General features: G+C 44.1%; 1 pseudogene; it reads left to right on the top strand.

Moving 5' to 3' along the window:
* The first annotated feature begins 369 nt into the window (after positions 1 to 369).
* LOC101052022 (transforming acidic coiled-coil-containing protein 1-like) lies at positions 370 to 6,684 on the top strand (annotated as a pseudogene).
* The last annotated feature ends 10,007 nt before the right edge of the window (positions 6,685 to 16,691 follow it).

The following is a 16,691-nucleotide window of genomic DNA, read 5'->3' as shown; positions in this document are numbered from 1 at the left end:
AGAGAATATTTACCAACGCCAGAAAGACAAGTCTTTAATAGACAGTTTTTGTGTTTCATTTTAGAATCACAGGAAGGAGATGAAGACAGCTGGTAGCAGAACTGGGTGAAAATGTTCACCTGAGACTTGTTCTAAACCTTCAGAAAATGAGGCACCACAGCGGGCCTTCGACTCTCTCAGTCAAAGATTTCAAAGAAAAACCTGAACATGATTTTAGCAAAATTTCTATCATAAGGCCATTTTTAATAGAAATGAAGGATTCCATGGATATCCTGGCAGCCTTGGAACAAAACCAGCTCATGACTGTGTAACTGCAGTCTCAGGCAAGGCCTGCCCTGCAGCCCGCCAGATGCCCTCCAGGACAAGGCAATGACAGAAGGTGGCATAGGGATCACCCTCGAGGCATCCGCAGAAGTTGGTGCAAAGACTGGAAACTCCTGTCCAGAGCCTGTGCCCAGCAGTAGAAGCAAGCTGAAAAAGCCCAAGCCCATCCCTTTGAGGACAAAAGCAATTGAATGAGACTTCTCAGACGCTGACAGTGCTGTGCAGGGCATATCTGTCCCCAAGGCATCCTGCCACTTCAGTGCCAAAGAGCTGGATGAGAACACAAGTCCTTCTTTGCTAGGAGGGGCCAGGTTCCAGAAGTCTCCCCCTAACCTTAAAGAAACACCAGGCACTCTCAGTAGTGACACCAATGACTCAGATTGAGCCGGGGGAGTCAAAGAGCTCACCTCTCGAGCTTGGGTTTGATTTCACAGATGATGGGGGAAATGTACAGGCCAGGAAAGCCCTTCCAAGGAAACTTGGCAGGAAACCAGGTGGCGAACTGACTCTCAATACACAAAATGGTGGCATCAGTAAGTCAGCAGGTATAGAACATCCTACAGACCCAGTGACACAAGACGGGTGTCTCCTCCAAGTGTCTTCCAAGCTAGATCCCAGTCAGTGGGGTAACCCCAGCTTCAGCCCCTTTGGGAGTCACTCCATTCTGCAGAACGCCCCACCCTTCTCCTCTGAGGGCTTCTACTACTTAGATCTAGGTAACTTTTATGAATCCATGGATCCCTTAAAACCAACTACGACCTCCACAAGCAGTGACTTTTGTTTTCCCACCGGAAATCATGTTAAAGAAATATTAGAATCACCCAAGAAGCCAAAGTCGCATGGAATGAGTGACAGTGGACGCTGGGTGTTGTGCTCTGTGTCTTCTCTGAGAGTTTGACAGACGGCTACTTTCGGCTTTTGTGAACTGAATTTACCTTGGAGGTGCACCGCGGTTGATACAAAGCTTATAACGTTATCCCGTAGTCTTCCCCGTTTGGCTAACTCTTGTGTGGGAACGGAAATACCAGAGGTTTCCCTTTCCGATTTTTGTCTTATTTCTGAATCCTCAGCTTCATCAGCTAAGCTCTTTTCCCTGGCCCTGGAGACTTTTTATGTTAAAAATAAAAATGGCATAAGATAGGCAGGTAGAAATTGGATGGTTTTCAGAAATCCTGGCGGGGCTATCAGGAGTCGCATTACAGACAGAATTCAAATGTCAGTGCTGGTTACCGGTTTCAGATTCTTTATGGATAAAACAGAAATTCCAGTCCCATAAATTACCTGTGTAGTGTTAGTAACACATGGGAAATGGTCCAAAACATTTTGTAGAAAGTCTTTTTACATAAACAGAAAACTGTGATTTTTGTTGAAAACAAACCTACCACTAAAAGCTGGTGAACATTCTTGTCTCCAAGTGTAGCTTCTGACTCATCTGCAGGGAGGTGAATTCCCAATTACAATCAAGAATATTTTAAATGATCAGTGAAAACCAAGTAAATTAGTTGGTTTAGGCAGTTCTTGCATCTCTGTCTTTATAAGGTCCTTGGGGTTTCAGCATAATAACTTAAGGTCATCTTCCATATCAAGTTTCAGTTTAACTTTGCTACAGGATTATTTTATGACAAAACTTCAGTTGAGTACATTACAATACAGTCATACATCTCTTGGCCACAGGGTAGTTCTGAGAAATGCATTATTGGTGATTTTGTTGGATAAACATTATAAGGTGAACTCACACAGACTTAGGCGGGGTAGCCTATTACACATGTAGGCTATAAGGTACAACCTATTGCTCCTAGGCTGAAAACCTGTACATCACAGTATTGTACTGAATATTATAGGTGCTAGGTGTGATGCCTTACGCTTATAATCCCAACACTTTGGGAGGCCAAGGTGGGAGGATCCCTTGAGAGCAGGAGTTCAAGACCAGTCTGGGCAACATAGTGAGACCCCCTCCCCCAACAGGTGGTGAACACACCCTCTGTCTCTTAAAATTTTTTTTAAAAATTAGCTGGGAGTGGTGGTGCATTCCTGTAGTCCCAGCTAGGCAGGAGGTTGAGGCAGGAGGATTGCTTGAGTCTAGAAGTTTGAGTCTGCAGAAAATAAATAAATAAAGCCTACTGTTGGCAATTGTAACACAATGGTATTTGTGTATCTAAACATATCTAAGCATGGGAAAAGTACAGTAGAAATATACTATAAAAGATAAAAAGAATGCACCTGTATAGGGAACTTACTTTGAATGGAGATTGCAGGAGTGGAAGTTGCTCTGAGTGTCAGTGAGTGAGTGGTGAGTGAATGAGAAGGCTTAGGACATGACTGTACACTGCTGTAGCTTGTATAACCACTACACTTCAGCTACACTAAATTTATTTAAAAAATTTTTCCTTCAATAGATTAAATTGAGCTTTCTGTAACTTTTACTTTATCAACTTTTGAATTTTTAAAGAAGCGTTGACTCTTTTGTAGTAATACTTAGCTTAAAAGACAAACACATCGTACAGCTACACGAAAATATTTTCTTTCTCATATCCCTGGCCCACAAGTTTCCTTTATTTAAAAGTACTGATTTATTTACTTTTGAAACTTTTTTTTGTTAAAAACTAAGGCACAGACACACAAATTGCCTAGGCTTACACAGGGTCAGAATCATCAGGACATCACTAGATGATAATTTTTCAGCTCCACCATCGTACACATGACCGAAAAGGTCATTAAGTGGCACGTGACTGTATATCCGTTTGCGGCCCTGTGACATTTTACTAAAAAGTTCCAGTAAAATGTAGATATAAAGAAGGACCCATGACAGAAGGACCAGGAGGAAACATGGAAAAGGCGTATGAGAAGCACTGTGTTTGCAGCTGCCTCTGCAGGTCAGTTGGGGAAATGCTTCTCAGCGTTGCTATGATTTAAAGAATAACTCCAGATGGCATGGTGACTTACAGCAGAAAGGAAGTCATCCAGAGGTTTACAGAGCAGCTGGATGAACTAAAGGACCAAGAAGACAGAGCGATGCAGGAGTCAGTTCTTCAGCAGCCCCAGAACGTCTAAGGGGAGTGAAATGTCATGAGTAGCTCTCGATCGGTTATTTGATTACATATAAGCAGTAAATGGTTATTAAAAATATTACTGATTGGGTGCCCCTAACCTTGTGGCTTTTAAGGTTATTTAGTTCTCTCTGGACAGCACTTGGGGTTAGGTACTGGGCATGTCACTGCCTAGTGACTTCCTCCTCTAAACGTGCGATGCTTCTCCCTACTGAAGTTTATAAGGAGCCATTCGTGAGCCTTTAAGTTGCATTCAAGCAGTGCATTCACGTCACATAAGATGAAATCTGGGCCAGGGAGAGGGTAATTTACTCTACACTTTATAATCAGCAGCAAGAAGCACCATCTCTCCAGTCCTGCCACCCTCACCCGGTAGGTAGCCTTTTTCCCCATTTTGTTTTTGTCAAATGAACTTGATCTAATACACTTAATAGGTTTTTGTTTTTTCAAGGTCCTTATGTAATCAAAAATCTTGTCTTCTCATTCTTTCTACAAGAAAGGAGTGCTCGATCTCTTGGAAGTTTCCTTTTCATCTATAAATTTGAATTTGTGCATTTCTGAGTGTTTCTACCTGTCTCTCTTATAGTTGACGTCTGTTAATCATTCACTCACTAGTCATAACATTCAGGACTATATATATATATATATATATATATATATATATATTTTAAAGACAGGGTTTCACCATGTTGGTCAGGCTGGTCTTGAACTCCTGACCTCAGGTGATCGACCCGCCTTGGCCTCCAAAGTGCTTGGATTACAGGTGTGAGCCACCGTGTCCCGTGACTATGATATTAATTAGTATCTCACCTCATAGAAAGAACTGTGCAGCTTTCACATCTGCCAGACTAGAGTTGAAAATTCCAGTCTTTACATGATTATTCTCCGTCTGTCTGTGTCTGTCATGTCTCTAATTTTGCTTGTGCATCAGGAGTCATAAACAAGTAAAACTTTTCTGTTTTCCATTGTAAGTCCTCCTGCGGTTTCTGCTTGTCCCTGGCACCATCCACAGTTTCCTCTCCACCCTCCCACAGCCATCTCTCCATAGCACGTTTACTTCTAGTTCTGAGTTGGCTCTTCTGACGATTCTCTGCGTTTCTCTGGCCACTTCATGAGTCAGTTTTGCCCTGCAGTGGTCTGCACCTTAGAGAGCGAGGCTCGGCCTTCACACCTTAGGTACAAGAGATTGCACTCCCTGGCTTGGCAGGTGTCATGTGGCACTTTGACAATACCAAGAGCTGGCTTGTCCCCAGGATCATCACAGTAGTGGTTTGAGGGACTGTTCTGCTATTTAATGCTGGAAATCGTTGGCTTTTTTTGTGGGATGAAACTGCTGGCTTGGACAGTTAATTTTACTGAGTCAGCTCAACTTGAGTTTGGTGGCAGAGGGGGGCACTCAGTAAGAAGTCTAGGGAAAGAAGATCGTGAACTAGTGATCATGCACATTCTGGTAACTTGTGTGCTTGTCTTTTAATTTTTTTCTTGCAAAAGAAAGAAGTTGCAAATTATTTTCTTCTCTTCAGTGGCATTTTTCCTGGAAATTCTAAGTTTGTTAAAACAAGAAAATCTGGCCGGGCGTGGTGGCTCAAGCCTGTAATCCCAGCACTTTGGGAGGCCGAGGCAGGTGGATCACAAGGTCAAGAGATCGAGACCATCCTGGTCAACATAATGAAACCCTGTCTCTACTAAAAAAATACAAAAATTAGCTGGGCATGGTGGCACGTGCCTGTAATCCCAGCTACTCAGGAGGCCGAAGCAGGAGAATTGCCTGAACCCAGGAGGTGGAGGTTGCAGCGAGCTGAGATCGTGCCATTGCACTACAGCCTGGGTAACAAGAGCGAAACTCCGTCTCAAAAAAAAAAAAAAAAAAAAAAAAAGAAGACAATCTGAATTAGTCATGTGATCCCATATTGCATGCTAGTCTACAAATAACAGGTGGTTCAAGCTTCCCCCAGTTTCGGGTTTTGTGCAGTACATGGCATTCATCTCCCATCTTACTACTTAATGGGGATGGTAACTGTTTACTCACATATTTTTATTTTCATACTTTGTACTGACCACAGTTCCCTGTGAGCACACATGTCTAACTGGAACTGTTGTATAAGACTTCTGTGGCTTTTAGTGCAATAAAGAAGTTTTAAAGCATGTGGTGATTTTTCTAATGAACATCAAAGCCCAGCAAGTGAGTCTCAGAGGAACTGAGTGTCTCCAGCTGCTAAGGCTCTATGGTGTGAAAAGCCTTTGGTGGCATGTGATTAAAAACCACAGACATCAGAGTGCTATGTTTAACAACTCACAGAAGCAAGCAAGGGGGTGTTTTCAGAGAATGAGCCCCAAAACATGTGCGTTAGTAAATGTAACAACTCTCCAGAAGAAAAATTTTAACAGCTCAAGACTTGAAGTCAAAGAAAAAAAATTAATAGAGATATTGGATAGAGACCTTTAAAAGACCTTTCAATCATGCAGATGTTTTTCATTGGGATACTTTCTTGCTGGAAGTGGAATGGAAATACAGATTTAGGGAGGAAAAGGAATACCATACATTTCTGACTTATTCAGTAACTTGTTTGTGTAAATTTAAAATGGATCATATGGTATCAAATCACTAAGGTAAGTAGATACCATTAAGAAAATTCAATATTTAGAATATGCCAGATATTACATTCTTTGCAATTATTTAAACTTCTGATAAGTTTTCAGATGTATCTTGAAAATGCTACGGGGGACATAGATTTTCAAAAAAATGAGGAGGTATCTGAGCAAAATGATGGAAAATCACTGTCTTAGACCACTTAAACTGCTTGCTTAGAAATATAGCCTGGAAGAGCTCCATTTTTAAAACCTCAGATTCAACTTATAGAAACTCAGTTCCATAAAACAGCATCTCACGCCGGAAAGACTCCAACTTCCTCCTTGCTTTGTACCCAGCTCTGTGGCTAACCCTCTCTCCTATCTGTATGGAGTTGTGTCCACTCTGTTCCATTCCCAAGATGTCACTTTTCCCCACTGCTTGCCTTCCTTAAGGGTAGCATCTAATCTGTTGTGTTTCTCAGGGTGAAGGGGCAGTGATCTCCCGGATTTCAGACACTTCTAATAGGGATGGCCACGCGACCGATGAGGAGCAACTGACATACATATCACATGGTCAGAAATCAGCTGGGCTGAGGTGAAGGATGAACCAGAGGAAGACCTAGAATACGTTGAATGTTCCACTGTTCCCGTGTCTGCCATAAATCATGCGTTTTCATCCTCAGAAGCAGGTATGGAAGCATAGCTTCATCTTTCTAAAGTATATAAGCACAGAAATGCCTGAAAACCTAATAAAGCAGGAGGCACTTTACAGAGAATAAACAATTGGGTCACTTGAAGGATAGATTTAGGATTACTGACCTATGCTTTGGTTTTCTGCCGAGAAAAGGGACACACAAAAAAAGCTCTTATTGATGTACTAGAAATCTAGGGACACTTGTGGCAAGTTGTATAGGGGACACTGATATGTGTGAGACTGCTTGAATTTAGAATTTTCTGTGAATATGGCCATGTCTTATAGTGGTGTGTTAGTTCATATGGGATGCCGTAAAGGAATACCTGAAACTGACTAATTTATAAGGAAAATAGGTTTATTTGGTTCCTGGTTCTGCAGCCTGTAGAAGAATGACACCAGTGTCTGCTTCTGGTAGGGGACTCAGGAAGCTTCCAGTCGTGGTGGAAGGCAAAAGGGAGCAAGTGTGTCACATGGTGACAGGGAGGGAGGAAGATAGGGGGAGGGAGATACCAGGCTGTTTTTAACAAACAGATCTCGCAGAAACTAAGAGAGCAAGCAGTCACTCATTACCATAGGGAGGACACCAAGCTACTCACGGGGACACGCCATTCTGACCCAAACACCTCCCAATAGGCCTCACCTCCCCTACTGGGGAGTAAGTGTCAACATGAGATTTAGAAGGGACAAATATTCAAACTATATCAAATGGCCTATAAATATGTCATACATTATGCAGCCATAAAAAAAAAAATAAGTTCGTGTCCTTTGCAGGGACACAGATGAAGCTGGAAGCCACCATTCTCAGCAAGTTAACACAGGAACAGAGAATCAAACACTGCATGTTCTCACTCGTAAGTTGGAGTTGAACAATGAGAATACATAGACACAGGGAGGGGAGCATCACACACTGGAGCCTGTCAGGGTGTGGGGAGAAATGGGAGGGAGAGCATTAGGGCAAATCCCTAATGCATGCAGGGCTTAAAACCGAGGTGACAAGTTGATAGGAGCAGTAAACCACCATGGCGCATGTATACCATGAAGCAAATCTGCAGGTTCTGCACAGAACTTAAAGTAAAATAAAAATAAATAACATAAATGTGGCATATGTTTGACTTTTTGTGATTGTTGTGCTCATTGTTTAACTTACAGAAATAATAACTAATACGTACGGTGCCTTAGCACGTGCAGGCGTTGTTCTAAGTGCTTTGCATGTTCTTATTCATAGCAAGGTGTTAACTCTTTTCTCCTGTTTTTTTCAGAGAAGCAAAGCAAGGCCAAGAAATTAAGTAACTTGACTAAAGTGACTTGGCAAGTGTAAGACAGAAAAATGGTATCTTTTTCCTCACTCTCCATGAGGTTCACGGCTGAGACATCGCTAACGAAAGACAGATCAACAAGAGAAATGCATACACATACATTTAATGTAAGTTTTATATGACGTTAGAGCCTCCAGAAATGAAGACCCAAAGAAATGGGAAAAACTGTACTGTTACGGATCATTGTGCATAAGTATAGCTGGAGGACAGAAGGGTGTGAGCTAATGGTAATGAACTAGGGGAACTAAGCAAGTCCTGTTCATTTCGATTCCTCTTAAGAGTGTCTTGTCTTTGAGGATAAGGACATTGTTTTTTCCTGGGTTTAGGGAGGACCCCTCTGTACTGACATCTTATGACCTATTTGCAGGGGAAGGTCTGAGGGGTTCCTTTACGGTCTGCTTCCGGGCCGAGAGCAGGAGAAGGACCGAGAGACCCTGCTTTCTCTGTGTCCTCAAATGCGAAGTCCCCATATTTTGGTGTAGCATGTTCTGAACCTCGGCGTTCGTAAATGGCATCTTCAAAGTTAGCAAACAGTGAGGGGGAAGACATTTAAAGAAGCCAATTACACTGTAACTGATCAGCCGCATCACAGGCAAGGGGAGGCTGTGATCCTGGGTGTGGGGGTGGCTGCAGGTCCTGTCAGGTGAATCCTGACCATGTTTAGAGCAGCGTCCCCTTTGAGCTGGGTCCTGACAGCTACTTACCCGGATGTTCTCCAGGAAAGGAGACCCTCACACAGCCAAGGGAAGGAAGCCGCCATGTTGGTAAAAGGCCCGGTTGCTTTCTGTGAGTACAGAGCAAGTGGGAAACAGGGCGACACTGTGGAATCTGGGCTCGATCCTACAGGTAGAAAGTGGGGAGGTCGAAGGTTTTTGAACAAGGGAGTGATGGCCGCATTTGTGTTTTATTTATTTATTTATTTATTTATTTATTTATTTATTTGAGACGGAGTTTCGCTCTTGTTACCCAGGCTGGAGTGCAATGGCGCGATCTCGGCTCACCGCAGCCTCCGCCTCCTGGGTTCAGGCAATTCTCCTGCCTCAGCCTCCTGAGTAGCTGGGATCACAGGCACGTGCCACCATGCCCAGCTAGTTTTTTGTATTTTTTTTTTTTTTAGTACAAACGGGGTTTCACCATGTTGACCAGGATGGTCTCGATCTCTCGACCTCGTGATCCACCCGCCTTGGTCTCCCAAAGTGCTGGGATTACAGGCTTGAGCCACCGCGCCCGGCCACACATTTGTGTTTTAAATAATCAACTCACCACAGGAGTAGTCGGGGATTGCCACGTGGATGATTGTAGCTTCAAAGTTCTGTATTCTTTCCTGCATGTTTATGTTTACTTCAGTGAGTGCATATTCTGGTTATTTTAAACGTCATCCTCCACGCTAGTAGAGTAGAGGATAGACCTGAGACGAGGAAGTCCGTTTGAAGGGTGTGGAGGGGAGCACGAATTCAGTTTTGCTGGCTTGAATTTTAAAGCTTATTATCTTATCTGCTGCATTAATTAGATCAAAGGCCACCCTTCTGGGCTGGAATTTAAATTCACTCAGACTTGATGATGAAAATAAAAGACCATCAGTGTTAGCGTCGGCTTTCTGACATCATGCGTTGGCCAAACTTCATGTGGACACCAGGCAGCCCAGTGCATTTGCCAACTTTAAACGGACGCCAGGGGGCAGGCGTGCTGTTCTTCCTGCCCGGAGGCTGACGACCTGTTTGAGGCTAACCAAGAGCTCGTCTTCGGAACGTCCGGACTTGTAGCGCTAAACTGCCCGGTGCTCAACAGAAGGCCAGAATGGCATTCTCCTTTCAAATAAAATCTTGGGATGCTTTTTATGTGTTCATAGTCATTCTCGGCCTGCACTAGGGTTTGCTTGCTAGTTTTTGCTCTGGAACCTGAGTTTATGATAGAAGGGAGCCAGCACCTCGGATGGCAAAGGGCTGCCAGAAGGGAGTGGGAAACTTGATAGCAAGGAAGAAGCAGCACACGGGCATGGACATTGACTGATGCATGCTCGTTTTGCATACGGCCACCAATGGCGCACACCCAGCAGGCTGGATTATGGTGGGAGGTGGTCACGGAGCGCTGGAAGTTCCTGATGATCTGAATCATCCGGGTGGAAGAGTGTGGTTCAGAGCTCAAATATATTTGCTATTTCTGCCTCCTTACGCTTAGTAGTTTAGAAACATTTCTACCTGCAGTGACTAAATAAAGATACAGGCAAAGCATCCATATGTAACAGGAGCAGCTATAACTTGTTTTTTTTTCTTTTTCTTTTTTTTTTTTTTAAGTTCCATTTACATGGAACTTATCATCCTGAGAAACTTAATCATGGGTGTGTTTCTCTTTTATCCACATGATCGTTTGGTGAGTGACCACTATTATCAGTACACTTCCTCCCTTTTAGATCAGAAGAAAACTTCTCCAGGTTATTCTCCAGGTTAATAGAAGCTAAGACCACTCTGCTATTCATTGTAACAGTTTTTAAAAGATAGTTCTGTAATTAAATTTGTTTTTTAAAAAGTTTCTCCCCTGCTGATTTTTCTTTAAACATGGCTTTAAAGGGTATGATCGATTTAGTAATGAGGAGGTTGTTGAAGACTGGCGTATTCAGTGTAATCCCTTTCTCAGTAGGGGCTGCTGGAGTCTTCTGCCGAGAAGGGCCCTGTGCCCGTGTCCTGTGGAGGTGAGAGCCCCCTGGATGGGATCCGCCTTAGCCAATCAGATAGGACAGCCGTGCTCACCTTAATAAGAGACGAGGTAAAAGCTCTCCTGTTCAGTCTGCTTATCACTCCATTTCTTTGGATGGCCACGTACCAGACGGTAGATTACATCTCTGCTGGCTCCAGTTATCCCAGGCTGGAAGCTCTTATTTCCTGCAGCTTGTTTAGGTCATAAAACAATGTGGCAATGGCGCTGAAGTCCTGACATTCTGGTCTCTAGGGAAACATGCTGACAACCGGAAATATTCTTTAGAATTTTGTACCTTTCTTTATCTTTCACATTTTAAGTGTTTACATTTGCCAGCTTTGCTCGCATATGTAACTAAATCAGTGCTTTTATTTTACAGAGGATATATGCTCATGCCTAGACATTTAAAAATTTTTTTGTAGTAATACACAGTTGTTTCCTACTTTCATCCTTTACTTTCCTACTTTTCATTCTTTAACTAAACAGTCAACCTCTCCAATTCCTGTATTGAGTTTCTTGAACAGCTGTTGTTCAAAGCAGGTCACTGCTAGGCCTCTCCTGGTTATCTGAAAAATATGAAAGACACTTCCATGTACCACTAATCAGTTACCACCCTCTTCTATTTCTGTGCTGTATTTTGCATGTTTGGTTTGTATGTTTCTTGACGATTCCACCTGTTCTTAAAGGCAGATGTGGCAATATTTTTACAGTATGTTGCAACTGGATAAGCAGCTCAGCTATGGGTCTTTTAAAGCTTTATAAAATAGCATTAAGTTGGTAATGAGAGATATCAGCTAGTCCCATTTTCACTTGGGAGCAGTGGTAAGGAGGCCCACCAAAACCTTTTTTTTTTTTTTTCCTTTGGAAACAAGATCTTACTCTGTCACCCAGGCTGAAGTGCAGTGGCACAATTATAGCTCATTGCAGTCTTGAACTCCTAGGCTCAAGAGATACTCCTACCTCAGCCACCTGAGTAGCTGGGACTACAGGCATGCACCACTGTGACTGGCCAAAAGCTTGTAAATGAGAAAAATGATTTTATCGTTTTTTGGGGAGTAAATTCTGAAATGACTACTTAATGGATCAAAGTAAACAGGTGCCTTGTTACCTGAAGCAGACAGGGTACCTTATAGGTGCTTGAGATCCTGATAAATATAAAGAATCTAGCAATTATAGGAGAGAGGCCCGGCCATGGTATTACGGTAAGAGGAGAGCCGTGGCTGCCCATCCAAGCACCTGCCCAGGGAAAATGGAGTTCGAGGCAATGAATTTAGAGTATTTCCTTCCAGTTAGCAAGTGCATCCAAACTACCAGTCTGGTTTCTTGGTTGACAAGCAAGACTTTATCCGTGGTGACAGCTGTTATAGCTAGATATACAGTAGCTAGCTCAGGACATGTGAGTCCCCTCCTTCTGACTCCATTGTTATGAAGCTGTCAAAAATCTCTGTAGAAAGAGAATGTGCTGCTCATGCCAACCTGCAATGTTTTGATTTTGTGACAGTTTCTTTCTCATCCTAACTAAAGCGGATGGCCTGGCATCAGCTGTGATTACACGGCCTTGGTGAGGGTGAGTACCTGCCGGTAAGATGGCTCTGTTCTTGGTGTCTGTCACAGTCAGGGTGTTGGCCTGCAGAGCTGGGAGCTAGACCCTGGACCAAGGTAAAGGTCACGGAGGCTGTAAATACCACTTGGAATTTCTGGGAGATGTTCTACTCAGTTTTCTTCTGGCGTCTACATCCCAGCATCCTGTGTGTCTGGGAGTCCACTTTTCCAAATATTTACAAGCATTAAATGTTGAGGTTTATATTCCTAATAGAAACAAACTTTGTGAGAGTAATCCTTATCTTTCTGGTTACTTTTCCACAATTTATTACTCTTTGTTTAAGTTAGTATAGAAGCCTTCGGCTCTCTGTAAGTTACTTCTCTGTGCCTTCATTTTCTTTGTGAGAGCTCCCATGCACATGTCAATCAAATCTGCGTTATTTTCTCCTGTCACTTTGTGTGATGTCAGTCCCAGGTGGAGACTCCAGGAGCGGGGAGGAAAATCTATCTTCCCTCCAGTACTGATGGAAGAAAATGACTACCTGAAGCTCTCCATCATGATACTTATGGGTCAAAGCAATGCCACCTTCTGTTGACCAGAGGATATTAAAAGGGCAAGACCCTTAGAGATTTTGATCTAGTTCTGCTCTGTGATTTTATGAATGAAAGTCATAAATAGTAAAGTGACCATCCAAGGCTACATGGTGACTTGCAGTGGCAGGATTGTTACTTAGCGATTCTTGTTTTTTTTTTTTTTTTTTTTTTTTTTTTTGAGAAGTCTTGCTCTGTCACCCAGATTGGAGTGCAGTGATGCGATCTTGGCTCACTGCAATCTCCACCCCCAAGATTCAAGCAATTCTAATGTCTCAGCTTCCCAAGTAGCTGAGACTACAGGTGTGCACCACCACTCCCAACTAATTTCTGTGTTTTAAGTAGAGATGGTTTCACCATGTTGGCAAGGCTGGTCTTGAACTCCTGACCTCAAGTAATTGCCCACCTTGGCCTCCCAAAGTCCTGAGATTACACGTGTCAGCCACCATGCCTGGCCGTTACTTAGAGATTCCTTCCACCCTGTCACTTTACCTTTCTTGATGTCTGTAAGAAAAATAAAGGAGGCTGAGGTAGGAGGATCACTTGAGTCAAGGAGTTTGAGGCCTGTCTGGGCAACGTAGGGAGTCCCCTTCTCTGCAAAAAATACAAAACTTTGCTGGACATCATGGCACATGTCTGTAGACCCAGTTACTCGGGAGGCTGCGCTGGGAGGATTTCTTCAGCCCAGGAGGTTAAGGCTGCAGTGAGCTATGATCTCACCACTGCACTCCAGACCGGGTGACATAGTGACATCCTGTCTCTAAAACATAAATTAATAAAAATAAAAATTGTATCCTTAAGCTTTACTCGTTATCATGATAAGTAAATTGGTGTCTATGTAAATGGCGCCCCCTGGAGTTGTGCCCTGACTTGCCCACGTGGCTGCTCACGTGAGCCCTGGTTATGGGACGTGTTTTAAAACAGAGAGACAAAGAGTCTGTATAAGGAAATCCAAATCATATTAGACAAAGCTTTCAATAGCAATGTCAGAAAAAAAAAATGGAGCGATTACTCTTGTACACCTAGTAGAAAGAAGGCTTGAGATCTCAGTGGCAGAAGAGAACTTCACTGGCCTGCTTTTCTGACCATGGCTGCCAGGCTCCCGTCAGCCAGGCAGTGAGAAAGCTGTGCTCACCTTTGCTTGACCTTGATGCTGGTCCTCTGCCCCACTCTGCATCTGTCTTGCTGGTTCCAAGTCTCCCTTGCCAGGGCTGCCCGGCCTCCCTGTAATTGGCTCCTGGGAACAACAGTGATGACTTCAGATGGGCTCCCCTGAAGCTCAAATGGGCTTCATCCAGCCTAGTTGGCCTCACCTTAGCTACTGCCTAGGGAAAGTAATTTAAGAAGTGGGAATTTCAGAATGTTGGGCTAATCCTTTTTTTGGTGGGGCAGGGTCTTGCTGTATGGCCCAGCCTGGAAGGCATTGGCGTGATCACAGCTCCCTGCAGCCTCCACATCCCAGGCTTAAACCATCCTTCCATCTCAGCCTCTTGAGTAGCTGGGACCACAGGTGCGTGCCACCACACGTGTTTTAATTTTTTGTAGAGAGACAGTCTTCTATGTTGCCCAGGCTGGTCTCAAAACCCTGGGCTCAAGAAATCCTCCTGCTGTGGCCTTCCAAATTGCTGGGATTGCAGGCATGAGCCACCATGCCTGCTCAGGGAAATCCTTCAACAAACAGTAGAATCAGTTTGAATATTAGTTATTGAGAAATGATAACTTAGTGGGCTAGAGACCACTAAGGGTTGGGAGTTTATGAAGGGAACAGAATAGGAATCAGTGTGGACACTTGAAAGAACTTTTCTCAAAATATGAAAATAATTTTGCAGGGGCATGTTTACTCAAAAAGCAATCTAGAGAAGAAACAGCCTACATACCGGAATCAAAATGTCACTTAATTCTCAGAGAGAATGAGTTCAGAGGTTAAAAGGAGAGGGATACTTTCCAACTATTAAATGTATTTTGAAAGGCCCTTTGGGTTTAAATTGTATTCTGAAAGAACACAGCCCCTTACTTGGGGGGTGGGGAGTATCTTTGCAGATGCAAATAGAAGGGTCAAGAAGCTCACCACTCAGAATGGGGGTGGCAGCAGGTGAGGGCGGGGAGAGGGAAGGGCACAGAGGGGTCAACCAGAAATACTCCATCAATGGTAGTTTCAGCCCATAAATTTAGCCAGACTTTAAGATCAACCACTGGGAACTGGAGAACTTCCCCCTAGGGCTGCTTCTGTTTATCCTGCTTTCCTCGCTATTGGTCTTCGCAGGGAGTGGTATCACTAGAAGAACTTCGGAAGCAGGTCCAGATTTCCTAAGTTCTTCAAGTTGGTTTGCAAGAGTCATAAACAAACTCTGAGTGGGCAGTTTTAGTAAGTGTGCCGCCAGAGCAGTGAAGGAAGTGGAAATTGTAACTGCCCAATTTCAAGCAGCTAGCTGGTCACTGCAGGAAAGGGGAACCAGGGGTCCCGATTCCCAGTCTTGTCCGTTTATTATAGACTTGATCCTATGGTCTGAAAGTCAACTTCGTAAGTATAAAAACAGCTTCAGAAGTGAAGTTGACTTACATATGAAGTGCAGAATGAGATGTCTCGTTTTCCCAGGCACCACGCAAAATCTGGATCTCCCAGCAACTTGTCACCATCTGAAGTCACCAAATCAAAAGGGAATAAGAAAGATGCTCCTACCTAGTTGGGAAGGAAGAGGAGTCTTGGGGACCTGGGGGCCTAGGGACTAAGGAGCTGGCTGGTAGGCAACTCAAAGCTACTGTCATTTCGGGAGATTCTTACTTTCTGCAAAACCTCCAACATCCTGTCCCTCCCGCAGGATGGTGCCTCAGGTTCTACCTCTAGAGCTTCCTTTGTTTGCTCCTGGACACACCTTTGTCACTGTGCTTTAGGACAGCAGTCCCCAACCTTTTTAGCACCAGGGACCAGTTTTGTGGAAGACAATTTTCTCACAGACTGGGGGATGTGCGAGGGATGGTTTCAGGGATGGTTTCAGGATCCACCTCAGATCAACAGGCATTAGATTCTCATAAGCAGTGCACAACCTAGATCCCTCGCAGGAGCAGTTCAAAATACGGTTTGTGTTTCTGTGAGAATCTGATGGAGATGCTGATCCGACAGGAGGTGGAGCTCAGGTAGTAATGCTTGCTGGCCTGCTGCTTACCTCCGGCTGTGCAGCCTGGTTTCTTTTTTTTTTTTTTTGGAGACAGAGTCTCACTCCATCACCAGGCGCCAGGCTGGAGCGCAGTGGCGCGACCTTGGCTCACTGTAACCTCCGCCTCCCGGGTTCAAACAATTCTCCTGCCTCAGCCTCCCGAGTAACTGGGACCACAGGCGCATGCCACCATGCCCGGCTAATTTTTTTGTGTTTTTATTAGAGACGGGGTTTCACCATGTTGGCCAGGATGGTCTCAATCTGTTGACCTCATGATCCACCCTCCTCGGCCTCCCAAAGTGCTGGGATTACAGCAGCCTGGCTTCTAACAGGCCAGTCTGCCACTCAGGGAGTGCAGACCCCTGCTTTAGGACAACAAAAGGCAGGAGAGTTTATTTACTGCAGTTGCCTTAAAGGGAACACTGGTCATCCCACCCACCCCCTGTCCATCCCTGCCTCTTATCTTCACCTGAAACATATTCCTATGCAACTTTTTCCCTGTGGTTTTGTGTCCCAAATCTCCCAAGCGTCGGAGGCTTTGGAACCAGAGCAACTCCATCTTGAATAGGAGCTGAGTAAAATGAGGCTGAGACCTATTAGGCTGCATTCCCAGGAGGTGAAGGCATTCCTGGTCACAGGATGAGATAGGAGGTCAGCACGAGACGCAGGTCAGAAATTCCTCGTGGATAAAATACGCTGCAGTAAAAAAGCTGGCTAAAATCCACAAAAACCAAGACGGTGACGAGAGTGACCTCTG

Source organism: Saimiri boliviensis, chromosome 10, assembly GCF_048565385.1.
Source record: "Saimiri boliviensis isolate mSaiBol1 chromosome 10, mSaiBol1.pri, whole genome shotgun sequence".
Classification (NCBI taxonomy): Eukaryota; Metazoa; Chordata; class Mammalia; order Primates; family Cebidae; genus Saimiri; species Saimiri boliviensis.
Note: the sequence above shows the minus strand (reverse complement) of the source record. Positions and strands in the feature narration are given on the sequence as shown.